The sequence below is a fragment of the Canis aureus genome, unplaced genomic scaffold (genome assembly GCF_053574225.1).
Source record: "Canis aureus isolate CA01 unplaced genomic scaffold, VMU_Caureus_v.1.0 ptg000346l_RagTag, whole genome shotgun sequence".
In the NCBI taxonomy this organism is placed as follows: domain Eukaryota; kingdom Metazoa; phylum Chordata; class Mammalia; order Carnivora; family Canidae; genus Canis; species Canis aureus.
Genome location: NW_027554570.1, coordinates 64,548 through 70,325, shown reverse-complemented (window position 1 = coordinate 70,325; position 5,778 = coordinate 64,548). Strand labels below are relative to the sequence as shown.

At 40.0% G+C, this 5,778-nt stretch overlaps 1 pseudogene; it reads right to left on the bottom strand.

The window, feature by feature from the left end:
- Positions 1–3,011: 3,011 nt before the first annotated feature.
- LOC144310025 (18S ribosomal RNA) lies at positions 3,012–3,968 on the bottom strand (annotated as a pseudogene).
- Positions 3,969–5,778: the final 1,810 nt, after the last annotated feature.

The following is a 5,778-nucleotide window of genomic DNA, read 5'->3' as shown; positions in this document are numbered from 1 at the left end:
GATGGCTAGCATGTTTATTTCGAATCCAATTCAGATCAGTAATCAGTGCGAGCTTAGTATGACGATTATGGTCCCTGCCATGATAGTTGCTATAATAATAGTGAGAATAGGGGGTTTTATTAGTACGGGAAGGGTATAAACCAACATTTTCGGGGTATGGGCCCGATAGCTTAATTTAGCTGACCTTACTGTAGAATATAGTGTAAGTTTGGTAGCACGAAGATCTTTGAATTCTTAAGATTAGGTTCGAAGCCTATTATTCTAGAAATAAGAGGATTTAAACCTCTATTATTTACTCTATCAAAGTAACTCTTTTATCAGACATATTTCTTATGTTTGGGGTGGGATACTCGCGGTAATAATGGGTAAGGCAACATGTCATATGCATAGGGCTAAAGTTAGGGGTAGAAAATTTTTTCACAATAAGTGTATTAATTGATCATAGCGGAATCGAGGGTATGATGCTCGAATTCATAGGAAGCAGATAGTTAGTAAGAGGGTTTTTATAGTGAAGTTAATAGAGTAGAGTTCTGGTATAAATGGGTTGTGGAATGCACCGAAGAATAGAATTGTTGTGAGGATATTTATTATAATGATATTTGCGTACTCTGCTAGAAAGAATAGGGCAAAAGGACCCGCTGCATACTCTACGTTAAATCCAGAAACTAGTTCGGATTCTCCTTCAGTTAAGTCGAAGGGGGCTCGGTTAGTTTCTGCTAGAGTAGAAATGAATCATATCATGGCTAGGGGCCAGGCCGGAAAGATTAGTCATATATGTTCTTGGGTGATAATTAGTGTGGATAGTGTAAATGACCCGTTTATTAGGAGGACTGATAGGAGAATGATTGCTAGTGTTACTTCATATGAGATTGTTTGAGCTACTGCTCGGAGGGCTCCGATTAGAGCGTATTTGGAGTTTGAGGCTCATCCTGACCAAAGGATGGAGTATACGGCGAGACTTGATATTGCTAGTATGAATAGGACTCCTAAGTTTATATTAATGAGTGGGTAGGGCATTGGGAGAGGGATTCATATAGTTAGGGCTAGTGATAGAGCTAGAATGGGGGCTAGAATGAATATTGATATGGAGGATGTAAGTGGTCGTAGAGGTTCTTTTGTGAAGAGTTTTACTGCATCTGCGATTGGTTGAAGGAGGCCGTAGGGGCCTACGATATTAGGCCCTTTTCGAAGTTGTATGTAGCCTAAGACTTTTCGTTCAACGAGGGTGAGGAAGGCTACGGCAAGAAGGATTGGGATGATAAGAGAGATAATGTTGATAAAGAACATTTTGTTAGGGAGAGGAATTGAACCTCTGATAATAAAGGTTTAAGTTTTACGCAGTTACCGGGCTCTGCCACCCTAACAAAGCCCCTTTTCTCGGGCTTATGAGGAGATAAACTGGTTAGATTGAGTTGACTTCATCTATTAGTTTTAAGGCGCCTTTGTGAGGTAGGCCTTACATCCCTTGTCCTTTCGTACTGGGGGAGGTTATATAATAGATAGAAACCGACCTGGATTACTCCGGTCTGAACTCAGATCACGTAGGACTTTAATCGTTGAACAAACGAACCCTTAATAGCTGCTGCACCATTAGGATGTCCTGATCCAACATCGAGGTCGTAAACCCTATTGTCGATATGGACTCTTGAATAGGATTGCGCTGTTATCCCTAGGGTAACTTGTTCCGTTGATCAAAAATTATTGGATCAATAAGTGATGTTATATTTTGACTTGTGGGTCTAAATTTTAATCACTCGGGAGTTTTTTTATATTCCGAGGTCACCCCAACCTAAATTGCTAACCCACAATAATGGTGTAATGTTATGCCTTGTAGGTATTTAGTATCCATAAGTTTGGGTTAGTTAATTAAAGCTCCATAGGGTCTTCTCGTCTTATTGTGGCATTCCCGCCTCTTCACGGGAAGGTCAATTTCACTGATTGGGAATAAGAGACAGTTAAACCCTCGTGTGGCCATTCATACAAGTCCTTATTTAGAGAACAAATGATTATGCTACCTTTGCACGGTCAGGATACCGCGGCCGTTAAACAAGTGTCACTGGGCAGGCAGTGCCTCCAATACTAGAAATGCTGGAGGTGATGTTTTTGGTAAACAGGCGGGGTTTGTGTTTGCCGAGTTCCTTTTACTCCTTTTAATCTTTCCTTAAATGCATGCCTGTGTTGGGTTAACAATAGGGTAGATAAGTATTTCATTTTTGGGTTGATATTATCAGATTGTTAACTATCAGTGGTCTATCCGTTTCTGATATAAGCTTATGCGGGGAGAAAATAGTTCTTGTTACTCATACTAGCATTGTTGCTTCTATATTTAAATAGAATGGCCCAGGAGGTATAATTAGGAGTTGATGTAATATGATTGGGATTAAGTTATATTGTTTGTTGAGCTGGAACGCTTTCTCAATTGGTGGCTGCTTTTAAGCCAACTATGGTGATGTTAGTATATACTCTCTAATAAAGGTTGTATCCTGATTCTAAGAAGCTGTACCTTCTTAGACTATATTTTAAATTTACATTAAAATTTTGTTTTTTTTTAGGTAAATTTAAAGTTGAACTAAAATTCTGTTTGTGGGCAACCAGCTATCACCAGGCTCGTTAGGCTTTTCACCTCTACCCACAAATCTTCTCACTATTTTGCTACATAGATGAGTTGATCCTTTTAGATTGTTTATGGGTAGCTCGTCTGGTTTCGGGGAGCTTAGCTTAAGTTCTCTTTGTTAAGTCGTTTCTGGCTAGTTCATTATGCAAAAGGTAAAAGGGGTAATCTTTGCTGTTTAATACTGTTAAGATGTCTTTCATCATTCCCTTACGGTACTATCTCTATCGCTCCAATTAAAATTTCTATCTCCTATACTTTTATTATTTAACTAAATGTTTTACTTTATATGTCTGTGATACTTAAGTTTGGGGTTAGTTGGGCTAGCTTTTGTTCAAAGTGGTCATAAGTAATGAAATCTTCTGGGTGTAGGCCAGACGCTTTAGTTAAGCTACACTTTGATTAATCCAAGCACACCTTCCGGTATGCTTACCTTGTTACGACTTGTCTCCTCTTGTGTCTTAGTTAAGTTAATATGGTTATGGTTGTGTCTTATTACTTGAGGAGGGTGACGGGCGGTGTGTGCGTGCTTCATGGCCCTATTCAATTAAGCTCTCTATTCTTAATTTACTACTAAATCCTCCTTCAGTTTTTAATTTCATAAAAACGTTCGTGGAATGTTCTTGGGTAGAAAATGTAGCCCATTTCTTCCCACCCCATAAGTTACACCTTGACCTAACTTTTTTATGTAAAATGATTGTGCTTACTATTCTACCTTTTGAGGGTTTGCTGAAGATGGCGGTATATAGACTGAATTAGCAAAGGGTGGTGAGGTTTATCGGGGTTTATCGATTATAGAACAGGCTCCTCTAGAGGGATATAAAGCACCGCCAAGTCCTTTGAGTTTTAAGCTATTGCTAGTAGTCCTCTGGCGAATTATTTTGTTGTAAAATTATCTATGTTTAGGGCTAAGCATAGTGGGGTATCTAATCCCAGTTTGGGTCTTAGCTATCGTGTAGTCAGATTATTATAAAGTCACTTTCGTGGTCTATTTTATGGTAACTGTAGCTTTTTACTGCTTAGTTAAGTTTTAACTTTAGTGCAAAGGTATCTTAAACACGCTTTACGCCGTGGGCCTATTAGTTTGGGTTAATCGTATGACCGCGGTGGCTGGCACGAAATTTACCAACCCTTTTTAGTATGGCTTAGTCAAACTTTCGTTTATGGCTTAATTTTTATCACTGCTGTATCCCGTGGGGGTGTGGCTTAGCAAGGTGTTATGAGCTACTTAAGAGTGTGTGCTTGATACCTGCTCCTTTAGATCACTGCTGATTTTAAGGGCATTCTCACTGGGGCGTGGAGACTTGCATGTGTAAGTCTACTAAGAACTAATAGGAAGGCTAGGACCAAACCTTTGTGTTTATGGAGTCGTGCGCTCTCTTGGCATTTTCAGTGCCTTGCCTTATTAATTAAGCTACATTAACTTATACTGAAATTGTAGTGTGTATAATAAATAAAATACATAGTAAATATGAGAGGAAAAAAAAAGGGGATGCTATCTATAGATAGACCACGAGATCGAATGCGTGTAAGACTGTTGTGTTAAGTTAACTAGAGTAGCAATACATTTGTATACAATTTAAATAAAGCTTGTGAGTATTGTATGCACTTAGTCCTGTTTTTGGGGTTTGGCAGGACATAAATAAGTGTATAATAGATGACATGAGTTTATGGGGAGTAAGGGGGGTTTGTATAAGTTAACTTAATGTCTTGCGCGTGTACGTACGTGTACACACGTGTACGTACGTGTACACACGTGTACGTACGTGTACACACGTGTACGTACGTGTACACACGTGTACGTACGTGTACACACGTGTACGTACGTGTACACACGTGTACGTACGTGTACACACGTGTACGTACGTGTACACACGTGTACGTACGTGTACACACGTGTACGTACGTGTACACACGTGTACGTACGTGTACACACGTGTACGTACGTGTACACACGTGTACGTACGTGTACACACGTGTACGTACGTGTACACACGTGTACGTACGTGTACACACGTGTGTCCTAGAATTATATGTCCTGAAACCATTGACTGAATAGCACCTTGATTTTATGCGTGAGTTGATAAATGATAATGAATAAGTCCAGCTACAAGTTATTTGACTGCATTAGGGCCGCGACGGGCATATTCCCTGAGAGCAGAAGATAAGTTAGAGTTAGTGCCGTTGCGGTCATAGATGAGTGATAGCAGATTCCCCCCCTAAAAATAAAAGATACCAAATGCATGACACCACAGTTATGTGTGATCATGGGCTGATTAGTCACTAGTCCATCGAGATGTCCCATTTGCGAGAATTAGTAGGATTGGAATAAATAGAGTCATGGCCCTGAGGTAAGAACCAGATGCCAGGTATAGTTTCATGATAGTAACCCCCACATTAGCATGGGCCCGGAGCGAGAAGAGTGACATTACAGGCAAGGATTGATGGTTTCTCGAGGCATGGTGATTAAGCCCTTATTGGACTAAGTGATATGCATCTAGTTACTGTTGAGGATCAATGGGTTGTGGAATTGGACTAGACATGTCCTATGTAAAGATATAATATCATGTACATGCTTATATGCATGGGCAAGCCATTAATGCACGACGTACATAGGGGAGGGAAAGAAGGATTTTTTGGAGATACTGACATAGCACAGTAGAGGTGGTCCAATATATGAATGTAGGGGGTGTCAGGGAATAGTTTAAGAAGAATTTCAGCTTTGGGTGCTGATGGTGGAGCAAGAGCTTCTTCCTTGAGTCTTAGGGAGGGCGACTACTCTCCATTTTTGGTTTACAAGACCAAGGTAATGATTATACTACAAAGACTCTTCATTTTAGAAGATTATTTTCGATAACGCTAATTGTTGGCATTAGAATCAATAGGATGGTGAAATATAGAATTGAGGCGACCTGTCCGATAATGATGAAAGGGTGTTCAACTGGCTGTCCTCCAATCCAAGTTAAAGTGAGAAGATCGGCGACTAAAAGTCAGAATAGGCATTGGCTGAGGGGTCGGAATATTATACTGCGTTGCTTAGATGTGTGGAGGAATGGAATGAATGCTAAAATTAGGATGGAGAATACTAGGGCGAGTACACCTCCTAATTTATTAGGGATAGATCGTAGGATGGCATAGGCGAATAGGAAGTATCATTCAGGTTTGAT